Source organism: Elaeis guineensis, chromosome 14, assembly GCF_000442705.2.
Source record: "Elaeis guineensis isolate ETL-2024a chromosome 14, EG11, whole genome shotgun sequence".
Taxonomy (NCBI): Eukaryota; Viridiplantae; Streptophyta; class Magnoliopsida; order Arecales; family Arecaceae; genus Elaeis; species Elaeis guineensis.
Genome location: NC_026006.2, coordinates 69,492,254 through 69,504,494, shown reverse-complemented (window position 1 = coordinate 69,504,494; position 12,241 = coordinate 69,492,254).

Genomic DNA, 12,241 nt, shown 5'->3' with positions numbered 1-12,241 from the left:
GTTCAGCATGAAAAACTCTAAGAAGAGTCTTTTGCCACTTAGACATGGCATTCATCTCTCCAAGAAAATATACCCTGACACACCTGAGGAGATCCAGTGCATGAGCAAGATCCCTTATGCTTCGATAATAGGAAGCCTCATGTATACCATGTTATGTATACGCCCTGATATAGCACTTGCTGTGAGTGTCACGAGTAGATATCAGGCAAATCTAAATGAAGAATACTGGATTGCTGTTAAAAATATCCTTAAGTACTTAAAAAAGATTAAGGATTTTGTTGGGGCAAAAATCCACCGACGTCGGAGAAGCTGGAGTCAAGGGAGTCGCGGTCGCCACTGGGACCTGCAAAGAAAGTCTAAACCGGAGTTGGGGGTGCTCCGGCAAGACCCTCCGATGCTCAAGTCAGTTCTCTACCTCAACAAAAATGAAGTGCTCGAACGAAAATTTTTGCAGAGTTTTGAGATAGAGATTAGAGCTTAGAGAATAACGTATCTGGGGTCTCCTTTTTATAGGCGGATGATGCAACAGACTGATAGCGACGTTTGTAACTGTCTGGTAGTGGGCCGTTCAAGGCCATAAGGAGTTTGTTGCGGAGAGTAGTGGCGTCAGGGGCTGTTCAGAGCCACGTGGAGCTTGTCGCAGGGAGTGGAGTAGTGTTTGTTGTCGTGACTTGCCAGAGAGTGGTGGAGCCGTGCGAAATCCGTCACAGAAAGTGAAGCAGAGTCGTGGCCATTACTGTGGCCTGCCAGGGAGTCCAGGCCTGTCGGTCGAAGCTCGGTTGAGGTGTCCGACAGAGAGAGATAGCTCTCCATCTGAGAGGAGCTCGAATGTTGCGGGCGAGCCCTCCACCGTTGGGTGCCTTGGGTGCTAGTACTGCAGGCGAGGGTCATTTGCTGTAGGAGCTCGGTCAGAGGCTTTTCGTAGATGAAGTTCGATTTTATGCAGAATTCGGTAGAAGGTCGACCGGCAGTAGATGTCGGATGGCATTGGAGAGGTTCATCCGCTGGAGGGGTCTGACTGCTGGAGTCCGTGTGTCATAGGAGTTCATCCGGAACCTGTCTGCTACAGAAGTTCGGTCGGAGTCTGATCTTCGTAGAAGTCCGGATGGGGATCATTTATCGAGGAAGCTCGGCCGAAGTCTGCCTGCAATAAAAGTTCGAAAGGAATTCGCTCACAATAGAAGCTCAGGTGGAGGCTTACAGTAGAAATCCGACGTGGATCGCTCGTAGTAAAAATTCGGAGCAGACCGCTTGTAGTGGTAGCTCGGAGCAGACCGCTTGTGGTAGAAGTTCGGAGTAGACCGCTTGTGGTGGGGGCTCGGAGTCCGGCCCTTGCCAGAATTTGGATGAGGCCCACCTGCGATAGGAGCTTGGGGCTGATGTTCGGCTCCCGTAGGAGCTCGGATGAAGTCTACCTGCAGTCTGAGTTCAGAGAAGAAGTCTGGCTCCTGTAGGAGCTCGGACGAAGTCTACTTGCAGTCGGAGTTTGGAGAAGAAGTCCGACTCCCATAGGAGCTCGGACGAAGTCTACCTGTAGTCGGGGTTCGAGGAAGAAGTCCGGCTCCTGTAGGAGCTCAGACGAAGTCTAGAAGGTGGTCGACCACCATAAAAACTTGGATGGAGTCCGTCCATCGTGGAGAATTCAGTCGACACTGGTGGGGGTTTATCCATCGACAGGACTTGAGAACGTTGCGGAGGCTCGACCATCGGAGAGGTTTGAAAAGATGTCGCCGAAGGTCGGACGTCGGTAGAATCCTGGGAGGGTCACTCCTAACACAAACTTCGGCTGGGGGGTATTTTATACCCAACACCAGTCCCCCTACTTTCGAGTTTGAGTTTCGAATGAAGGAAGTACAGAAAAATTTTCACAGCCGAAGTTGCTTCCTTGAATCTTGTGCACGATCGCCTTCAGATATGTTGGCATTTAATGCGCGTGTGCTGGGATCTTTTCAAATTGAGGCAATCCAAAAAGAATTTTCGGGATCCCCGCAGGAGCGCTGTCCCCAGTGCCACGCAATAATGGCTCCATCTGCAGTCAACCGTACGCCATGGTGAGTGGGACACATGGCAGGCATTGGTCGGCATAGGGATATCCGCCATCATGACTGTGCCAGGCCCTGTTGCCTATTTAAACCCACTCTTTCCCTTCAGGGACTTCACTTCGCCTGAGAGTCCAGTTGGCGCCTTTCTTCTATCTGAGAGTTCTGCCGCCCATCGGCATCCTTTTCGACCCAAGACGTTCTTTGCATCAATCCCCACCATCTCCGTCGGCTCCCCGCCTTCGTTGGGCCAATCTAGGTTGGTCCTGAAACTTCTCTTGTCATTGTTGTTGTTCCTTCCTCTTCTTGCTTCGTTTGTTTAGCTTCCGAGGGTTTATTCGCAATCTTTTCCAATTTTTCGAGATTTCCTTCTCTCTTTTCTCTTGTTGCAGGCATAAACGTAGAAGTTGCCCGGGCGGCCCTCGCCGTCGACGTCCCTTACGACGCCGAGCCTTCAGTCCCCCAAGCCTCTTCGAGGAGTTCTCCCGCCAGGGCTTCTGCCTCGGAGGTCCGTCTCGAGGGGATGCCAAGGATCGAGAGGAGGAGGAGAAGGGAAACGATGGCTTGCAAGTTCAGCGGCTGCCGAGCTGCCACTGAAGGTTCCCACAGCTTCAAAGGGGACTCGAGGGAGAATTCCTTTAACAACAGAGATTTAATAACGGAACTGGCCGGTGGGTGTGTCCTGCCCGAGAATTTTGAGGTAGTCGAATGGGGCGACACTGGTCAAGGGGGTGGAGTTGCCATCATAAGCTGCGGTGGGCTTCTTGACGTCGTCGGGGTCGAGGGACCAGAGGTGGTCGGCACTGACGGTGGAACAGTAGAACTTGTTGTGGGGGTGGTGGAAGTAGCGCATGCCGACCTCATTGAAGTACCTGGGATGGTAATTGTCGGAGAGAATATGGTGGTGGTGCATGCCTCCGGCATTATCGCGGCCACCGAGGTACTTCCAGTTCTTCTTGAAGCAGGTCGTCGTTGCCGCCGTCGTCGCCGCCGCCACCCCTTGGGTTCTATCCCGCTCTTTTTTCCTTAGGGTTAGGGTTTCGACAATGGGATGGAATGAGGTAGAGGGTGAGAGCCGATGGGTTCACCATACGTACTGAGAAATACTGCTGAGAAAGATGGAACTGGAAGGAGAAGTCGAAAGTTTGAAGCAGTCTCCAATGTATTCTTTTCAGGTCTTGTCGTATTGTTCTTCTTTCTTTAGCCTTTAGGGCTTTGTAATACCTTGTTAATCAAAATGAAAAGAAGATTTTTTGTTACCTTGTCCGCACTTTGTGTTAAATTATCGTCCGCCGAACTTCTTTTATTTTTTTGTCTCGTTCGATGTCGATGTTGTCTGAAGGTTTCTGATCGTCGCCACGTTGGTTTGCTTTTCTTGTCATCTTTTTTTTCAGCCTTCAGAGCTTTGTAATGCATACTTAGCTAATGAAATGAAAAAGAAATTTTCCATTACCTCTTCTACTCATGTGTTGAGTTGTTGTTTGCCGAACTTCTTTCTATTTTTGCCTTGCTCGATATCGATGTCATTCGAAGATACCCAATCGTCGTCGCATTGACCTGTCCCTTTTGTTTGTGGCCGCAGATTTGTCCGGGGCCACTTGAGTTTGACGCTTTCTTTCAGAGCTCGAGCTCGGGGGTCTGAACTTCTCATTGCCTTGAGGAAGCCATCTTATCCTTGGCCTGTGTTGAGAGCCCTCTTGGAGACTGGGGATTTTTGATAAGAATCTCCATCCTCGCTGGGACGAGGTCCCCTGTATCTTTGACGTAATTTATTTTTCATTTGTCGCTGATGTAGTTCGTCGTTTTTCTTTTTAACTTCTCCTCTTTTTTCTTTTTTTTTTCTCGAGTGAGAATTTTTCCTCTGCTCTTAGCGGGGTCGCGGGAGCACAGAGGGACTGTCGAGAAGATTTTTTTTTTCTTATATGATCTTGAATGATCAGATCTTAGTTGGCATCAGGACGAGGTTCTCCTCCTGTTCCTGACGTAGTCGATTTCAGCTCAGGTTAGGACGAGATTTTTTTCCTATTCCTAACAGGGCTGTGGGGGCACATATGGGCGTTGCAGGGCCTCTCCCCCCATCTGATCTAAAAGTAACCGGGCCTTCAACTTTGCTCATGTTAGGGCGAGGTTCTCCTCCTGTCCCTAACATAGCTGTGGGGGCACATAAGGGCGTTGCAGGGCCTCTCCCCCCATCCGGTCTAAAAGTAACCGGGCCTTCGACTTTGCTCATGTTAGGGCGAGGTTCTCCTCCTGTCCCTAATATGGCTGTGGGGGCACATAAGGGCGTTGCAGGGCCTCTCCCCCCATTCGGTCTAAAAGTAATCGGGCCTTCGACTTTACTCATGTTAGGGTGAGGTTCTCCTCCTGTCCCTAACATGGCTATGGGGGCACCTAAGGGTGTTGTAGGGCCTCTCCCCTCATCTGGTCTAAGGAGAACCGGACCTTCGACTTTGCTCATATTAGGACGAGGTTCTCCTCTTGTCCCTAACATGACTGTGGGGGCACATAAGAGCATTGTAGGGCCTCTCTCTCCATCCGATCTAAAAGTAACCGGGTCTTCGACTTTGCTCATGTTAGGATGAGGTTCTCCTCCTATTCTTAATATGGCCATAGGGGCACATAAAGACCGTTATATGGGCCTCTCCCCCCGTCCGGTCTTAAAATAATCAGACTTTCAACTTTGCCCATGTTAGGACGAGGTTCTCCTCCTGTTCCTAACATGACCGTGGGGGCACATAAAGGCCGTTATATGGGCCTCTCCCTCCGTCCGATCTTAAAATAATCGAACTTTCAACTTTGCCCATGTTAGGACAAGGTTCTCCTCCTGTTCCTAACATGACTGTGGGGGCACATAAATACCGTTATATGGGCCTCTCCCCCCATCCGATCTTAAAATAATCGGACTTTCAACTTTGCCCATGTTAGGACGAGGTTCTCCTCCTGTTTCTAACATGACCGTGGGGGTACATAAAGGCCGTTATATGGGCATCTCCCTCCGTCCGGTCTTAAAATAATCAGACTTTCAACTTTACCCATGTTAGGACAAGGTTCTCCTCCTGTTCCTAACATGGCCGTGGAGGCACATAAAGGCCGTTATATGGGCCTCTCCCCCCATCCGATCTTAAAATAACCAGACTTTCAACTTTGCTCATGTTAGGACAAGGTTCTCCTCCTGTTCCTAACATGGCCATGGGGACACATAAAGACCGTTATATGGACCTCTCCCCCCATCCGATCTTAAAATAATCGGACTTTCAACTTTGCTCATGTTAGGACGAGGTTCTCCTCCTGTTCCTAACATGGCTTTGTTTTTGTTGTCTGAGGGGTTATCCCCTGTCGTTACGAGTCCATGCCGAAAGAGAAAGATATGCAAATCTGAAAGGAATCTTGATTTAAAGCAAAGTCGTTAGTAATACATTTACAGATTTTTCAAATCCCATGGTCGTAGAAGGTCTGCTCCCCGTCGAGGTCCTCTAGAGATGGAGTTGATGATCTCGATTGGAGGCCGATCTCCGGGCTGCTCTTCTCTCCTCGACGGCTCAGGTTGCGGTAGGGCCCTTGGCCTATCCTCTCTACTCTCAGGCCGGTGTCGAATGAACCTGTCAAGCCGACCTCATCTGATGAGCTCCTCGATCTCATCTCGGAGTTGAATGCATTCCTCTGTGTCATGGCCGTGGTCACGATGGCAAAGGCAGAACATGTTAGGATTGCGCTTCCCGGGGTGTCTGCGCATCCTTTCCGGCCTTGGGAGCTGCTCCCTGACCTTCATCAGCATCTGGGCTTTCGATGCGTTGAGGGGGGCATAGCTGCAGAATCTTCCTAGGGGAGAGCCCCACCGAACTCTGCGGTCCGGGCTTCTCTGCCTGCGTGCTTGAGGAGGAGTCTGGGTGCGCTTGTGCCCGAAAGGAGTCCGAGAACATGGCCGAGCTTCACTCGGCCCTCTTTCAACTGCGGGCTTGCTAGAGTCGCCCGCTTGCTGCTCCTTCACGGCCTCCTCGTCCTTTAGCTTGAAGGCTTCCTCCGCTCGGACATATCCTTCGGCCCGAGCCAGCAGATCGACAAAGTCTCTGGGATACTTCTTTTCCAGGAAGAAAAGGAGGTCATTCTTTTTAAGGCCGCTCTTTAAGGCGGCCATTAAAACCGATTGGTCTAGGTTTCGGACCTCCAGGACGGTGGCGTTGAAGCGGTTGACATAAGCTCGGATGGATTCTTCCTCCTTTTGCTTGATATTAACGAGGGACTCCGAACCTCGCTGGGGATGCTGGCTGCTGACGAAATGAGCCACGAACTGGTGACTCATCTGGTCAAAAGAGAAGATTATACCCAGCTTCAGTGCTGAGTACCAGTTCCTTGCTGCCCCTTCAAGATAGACGGGAAAGCTCGACACAAGATGACGTTTGGCTCGCCATGGAGCAACATCATGGTCCGGAAGGCCTCCAGGTGGTCGATCGGGTCCGAGGTCCCATCGTAGCTCTCAAATTGGGGGAGCTTGAAGTTCGACGGGATTGGTTCCTGTATGATCATTTGAGAGAAAGGAGGGTCAGTACAGATGTCCTCACCGTAAGTAGTGGGAGCACGGTGGAGCTCTTCGATCCGTCGGTTCATCTCCTGGAATCTCTGATCCAGGAGGTCCTCTCGATTGCGGGCCTCGAGGGTCTTCTAGTGGAGCGGAGGCAGGGACTCTCCGGGGGTTGAATCATGATCGGATGGAGGACTCTCCGCCTTCTGTTTCTCTTTTCTGGGAAAGATAGGGTGGTTGGCCCATGTGGCCCGCCCGATCGTCGGATTCTGGAACTCCGACGATGCTCTTTCCAGCCGCACCGATGCCTGCGGCTGCTGCTGCATGGCCTTCACTGCTTCAGTGAGGCCTCTGACCTGTTGAACCAGTAGGTCAAACTGCTCCATGCCGACTGCCGTCACTGGAGGAAGAGAAGCCTAGGAAATCGAAGATGAGGCCGGGGCTTGCAGAGCTCGCTAAGATCTGGCCGCGGAGGCCGTTGACCGCCTGGTTGATGCCCTTCGGAGAGGCATCAGGCAGAGATTAGGCAGGAAACTGGAGGAGAAGATGTCGGAGAAGATGACCGGAGGTGGTCCCGTTGAGCGCTCCTTTAAGAACAAGGGTACCGCGAAGACACAGTCTCCTTCCTCTAGCACCAATCCTGTTGGGGCAAAAATCCACCGGCATCGGAGAAGCTGGAGTCGAGGGAGTCACGGTCGCCGTCGGGACCTGCAAAGGAAGTCTAAACCGGAGTTGGGGGTGCTCCGGCAAGACCCTTCGACGCTCAAGTCAGTTCTCTGCCTCAACAAGAATGGAGTGCTCGAACGAAAATTTTTGCAGAGTTTTGAGATAGAGATTAGAGCTTAGAGAATAACGTATCTGGGATCTCCTTTTTATAGGCGGAGGATGCAATAGACTGATAGCGACGTTTGTAACCACCTGGTAGTGGGTCGTTCAAGGCCATAAGGAGTTTGTTGCGGAGAGTAGTGGCGTCAGGGGCTGTTCAGAGCCACGTGGAGCTTATCGTGGGGAGTGGAGTAGTGTCTGTTATTGCGACTTGCCAGAGAGTGGTGGAGCCGTGCAGAATCCATCACAAAAAGTGGAGCAGAGTCGTGGCCATTACTGTGGCCTGCCAGGGAGTCTAGGCCTGTCGGCTGAAGCTCGATTGAGATGTCCGATAGAGAGAGGTAGCTCTCCATCTGAGAGGAGCTCGGATGTTGCTGGCGAGTCCTCCACCGTTGGGTGCCTTGGGTGCTAGTACTGCAGGCGAGGGTCATTTGCTGTAGGAGCTCGGTCAGAGGCTTTCCATAGATGAAGTTCGGTTTTACATAAAATTCGACAGAAGGTCGACCGGCAGTAGATGTCGGATGGCGTTGGAGAGGTTCATCTGCTGGAGGGGTCCGGCTGCTGGAGTCTGTGTCGTAGGAGTTCGTCCGGAACCTGTCCGCTACAGAAGTTCGATCGGAGTTCGGTCTCCATAGAAGTCTGGATGGGGATCATTTGTCGAGGAAGCTCGACCGAAGCCTACCTGCAATAAAAGTTCGGAAGGAATTTGCTCACAATAGAAGCTCAGGTGGAGGCTTACAGTAGAAATCCAACGTGGACCGCTCGTAGTAGAAATTTGGAGCAGACCGCTTGTAGTGGTAGCTCGGAGCAGACCGCTTGTGGTAGAAGTTTAGAGTAGACCGCTTATGGTGGGGGCCCAGAGTCCGGCCCTTGCCAGAATTTGGATGAGGCCCACCTGCGATAGGAGCTTGGGGCTGAAGTTCGGCTTTCGTAGGAGCTCGGACGAAGTCTACTTGCAGTCTGAGTTCGAAGAAGAAGTCCGACTCCTGTTGGAGCTCGGACGAAGTCTACCTGCAGTCAGGGTTCGAAGAAGAAGTCCGGCTCCCATAGGAGCTCGGACGAAGTCTACCTGCAGTCAGGGTTCGGAGAAGAAGTCTGGCTTCCGTAGGAGCTCGGACGAAGTCTAGAAGGTGGTCGACCACTGTAGAAACTTGGATGGAGTCCGTCCGTCGTGGAGAATCCGATCGACACTGGTGGGGGTTTATCCATCGGCAGGACTTAGGAACGTTGCGGAGGCTCGCCGTCGGAGAGGTTCAGAAAGATGTCGCTGAAGGTCGGACGTCGGTAGAATTCCGGGAGGGTCACTCCTGACACGAACTTTGGTTGGGGGGTATTTTATACCCAACAGATTTGATATTGGTTTTTGGTGGAGGATCGGAGCTGAAAGTTGAGAGATACATCAATTCAAACTTTATGACTGATATCGATGATAGAAAGTCTATATCATGGTATATCTTCTTGTGTAATGGTGGTGTGGTTAGCTAGAAGAATTTTAAATAGTCGATCATTGCAGATTCGATCATAGAAGTCGAGTACATCGCCACCTCTAAAGCTGCTAAGGAAGCTTTTTGGTTCAAAAAATTTATTGCGGAGCTAGATGTGATGCCATCAGATGCTATTGCACTACACTGTGACAATAATGGGTCATAGCCCTTACTAAGGAGTCAAGATCTCACCAAAAGTCCAAGCATATAGAGCGGTGGTTTCACATTATATGCGAATACCTCAAGAAAAAATTTATCGATGTGCAAAGAGTCGACTTCATGCTAAATGTGGCAGACCCACTGATCAAGCCTCTCAACCAGCAAAAGATCGAAGCTCACCTTAAGAAGATGGGTCTTAGGTATATGGGTAATTGGCTTTAGGTCAAGTGAGAGTTTGTTAGATTTATATCCTAAAAGTTAATTGTTGGCTGACACATTATGTAATTCTAGAGCCTAAACTTGTACTTATAATTTTTTTATTATCAATAAAGAATTTTTTCATTCCAATCATGTTTGTGTCCATGATTTGTCTTAAAAATTAATAAAAATAATTTTTGTATATTTTTAAAGAGTTAAGAATTTGATATGTACATTAATTAGTGATTAATTTTTAAATACTCTCGATCAAAGGATGGTCATGAAGGACAGTGATCAATCTATTTGAGATCGGTGCATGATTCACCTTCCTTGTGGATAGATGAGTCTCGATCTGTGGTGTAGGGACACTGAGGTGAAGGTGTAGATGATTGTTAGAGAATAACTTGCACTGAGTGTGACCAATACGAGAACCACATAGATGTCTACTCACTCTCAGTGATTTTCTTGATGCTACAGTGGTGTGAGTGGTCCTTTGACTTATGGTGCTATTGGCTATTCATAGTGAGGCTACTGGGTTTGACTGCACGTTCCTTAGATTATAGCCATTCGGGTTCTTGCTGTATATATTGGCTTTAGTAGGTTCGGGTTCGCTGTTTGGAGTAGGATGCACCTAGATAGAATCTATCGACCTTAATAGAAAAGGAAAAGTTCTATATAATTTGCGAGACTGAGTTCAGAAAGTCTTTATCCAAAGTAAGTATGAATATTAAAAAAGAGTTTTCACGAAATTCATAAATGAACTCGAGTCAAGCCAATCTAGCATATGACTGACGATGGGATCTGACGAGTTCTTCATAACCTCCGTCAAGTCGGGACTCACAATAGAATAACTGAATCATACGATAACCGTACCTAGGGGTTCATACTTTCATTCTACTGGGTTGCCACTACATACTACTAGGTGTCACTGATGGATAGTGAGACTCATCGGGCGTCATCTTGATGATCGATGGCCTTCGAAGAATAGAATTAAAAATATTTCAATCCATTGAAAAGAGTTTCGATGATACTGTGATGGAGATCACAATATATCTTACTATCAAATAGAATAGAACCTATGGAGTCACATATTAAGAGATTTAATCTCGAATTTATCAATTGGACTTATGAAGTTCTAATTGGATTCGGATTTATTAAAATCTTTTTAGGTTTATGAGAACCATGCTAGTACACGGTTAAACCTAATTTTTTTCAAAATTTTGATTTGATCGAGTCCATAGCCTTGAACCTAACCTAAATCTATTTGGATTTAATTGGGCTCTTAATTGTGAGCTCAAGAGAATTTGATTAAGTCAATTAGTTGACATAATTATCCTAACATTATCTCTAAGTGTACATGTGGAATTGAAGGAAAGAGAGAGGTGCAATCTCCTCTTTTTGACAAGACCAGGGGGCACCAACCCCTTTGATTTGGCAAATGGGGCTCGCCCCCTTCTCATGTGTGGCATGGAGGAGAGAGAGGTGGGGCCACACCCCATTCTTATTTGGTTAGAAACCCTATTGTGGGGCGCCAACAAATATTTGACATGCATCTCTTGGGTGCCTCTTGTACATACTTAAAAGGGCTGATCATGTACCATTTATATCTGGTTTTAATTGAAATAAAGCAGATTAAAAAGGTAGAAGATTCTTATGAGATAAGAATCTACCTTTTTAAGATAAATGGGTTCCTATTTTGTGTCAGAGTAGTGCCTATATAAAGGAAATATCTCCAAGATTTTTAGATAATTGATTTTTGATAAAAATTCTCTCTCTCTGTCTCCCTTCTCTATGCCTCCTCTCCTCCCTTTCTTCTCTTCCACGTCTCAGAGTTTGGCATCTCCTTTTTCCACATGCCAAGAGGTGCTGCTTTGTCTTCAAGAGTGAAAATCGAGGAGAAGAAGAAGAAGGATGCTAATCAAAGAGTTGATTCTGCAATCCAAATCAAGGCGTTGATCAAAGTGCTCAAGGCTAAGATTCTTTTTAGGAAGAAAAATCTTCTACGAAAAAAATCAGTTCGAGATCGATCCCGGTAGATACCCATAGAGGTCGGACACGTGTGCGGCTTGAGCATCTATGAATCCGTAATTATCAGAAGCGATGAACATCTATCCGCATCAAGGTAAAGAAATCTGATCTCATATTTATATCTAAATTTCAGATTGTATAGATGTGTTTTCTCCTGAGCTTGGGTAGGATTAAATTTGATCTATTGCATGTAAGGGTTAAAGGTTTTAACCCATTTTGTTTTCGTTATATTTTTCAAAAATTTTAAAATCTACATATACTGTCTATCCGATTTTCTAACACCACCACCGCTAGATATGGGTTGGAGAGCTGCTGGCCATCTGATCAAGTATTTCACGCCGCCTCAGCTGTTCGATGCCGCACAAAAGCCAGCCATCGCCCATACGTCGCAACAAAGACCAGCAGCTCCTATTTTGTAGACAGTGCCCTTGACTCTGTGGATCGAGCGATCGATCCATCGTGCATCGAAGGTTATTTAAAATATTTTTTTGAATATTTTTTATTTGATTTTTCTTGAATTTTGTGCCTAAAAAATAGAAAAAAAATATGAATTAAATTTTTCATTAATTCTTTAATTATTTTGATACTTAAATTGCTTAATTAGCTTGGCATCTATTTTTCATAATTATGCTCTAATTTCATATCTTTTAGTATTATTTATTTTTATAAAAAAATCTAATTTATTTATGAAATTAGATTTTTTTAGAAGATGTTAGCACCATTAATTACCAAAAATATCTAAAATAAATATAAAAATATATGACTTATTACACCTTCCAACTTGAACTTTGCTCGTCTTCGAATAAAAAAAAATAGAGTTAAGTACTATTTAACTTAGAATTTTAAATTTCATTAAGCAATTTTCAAAAGAGCCACTGATGTTCAATAAAGCATAAGGTATATCATTGGGGTATTAATACTAATCAATATGGGAGTTAAGCTAAGAACCCTAAATCTTTTCTGAACTTTTTCTAAATTACTTCTATCTT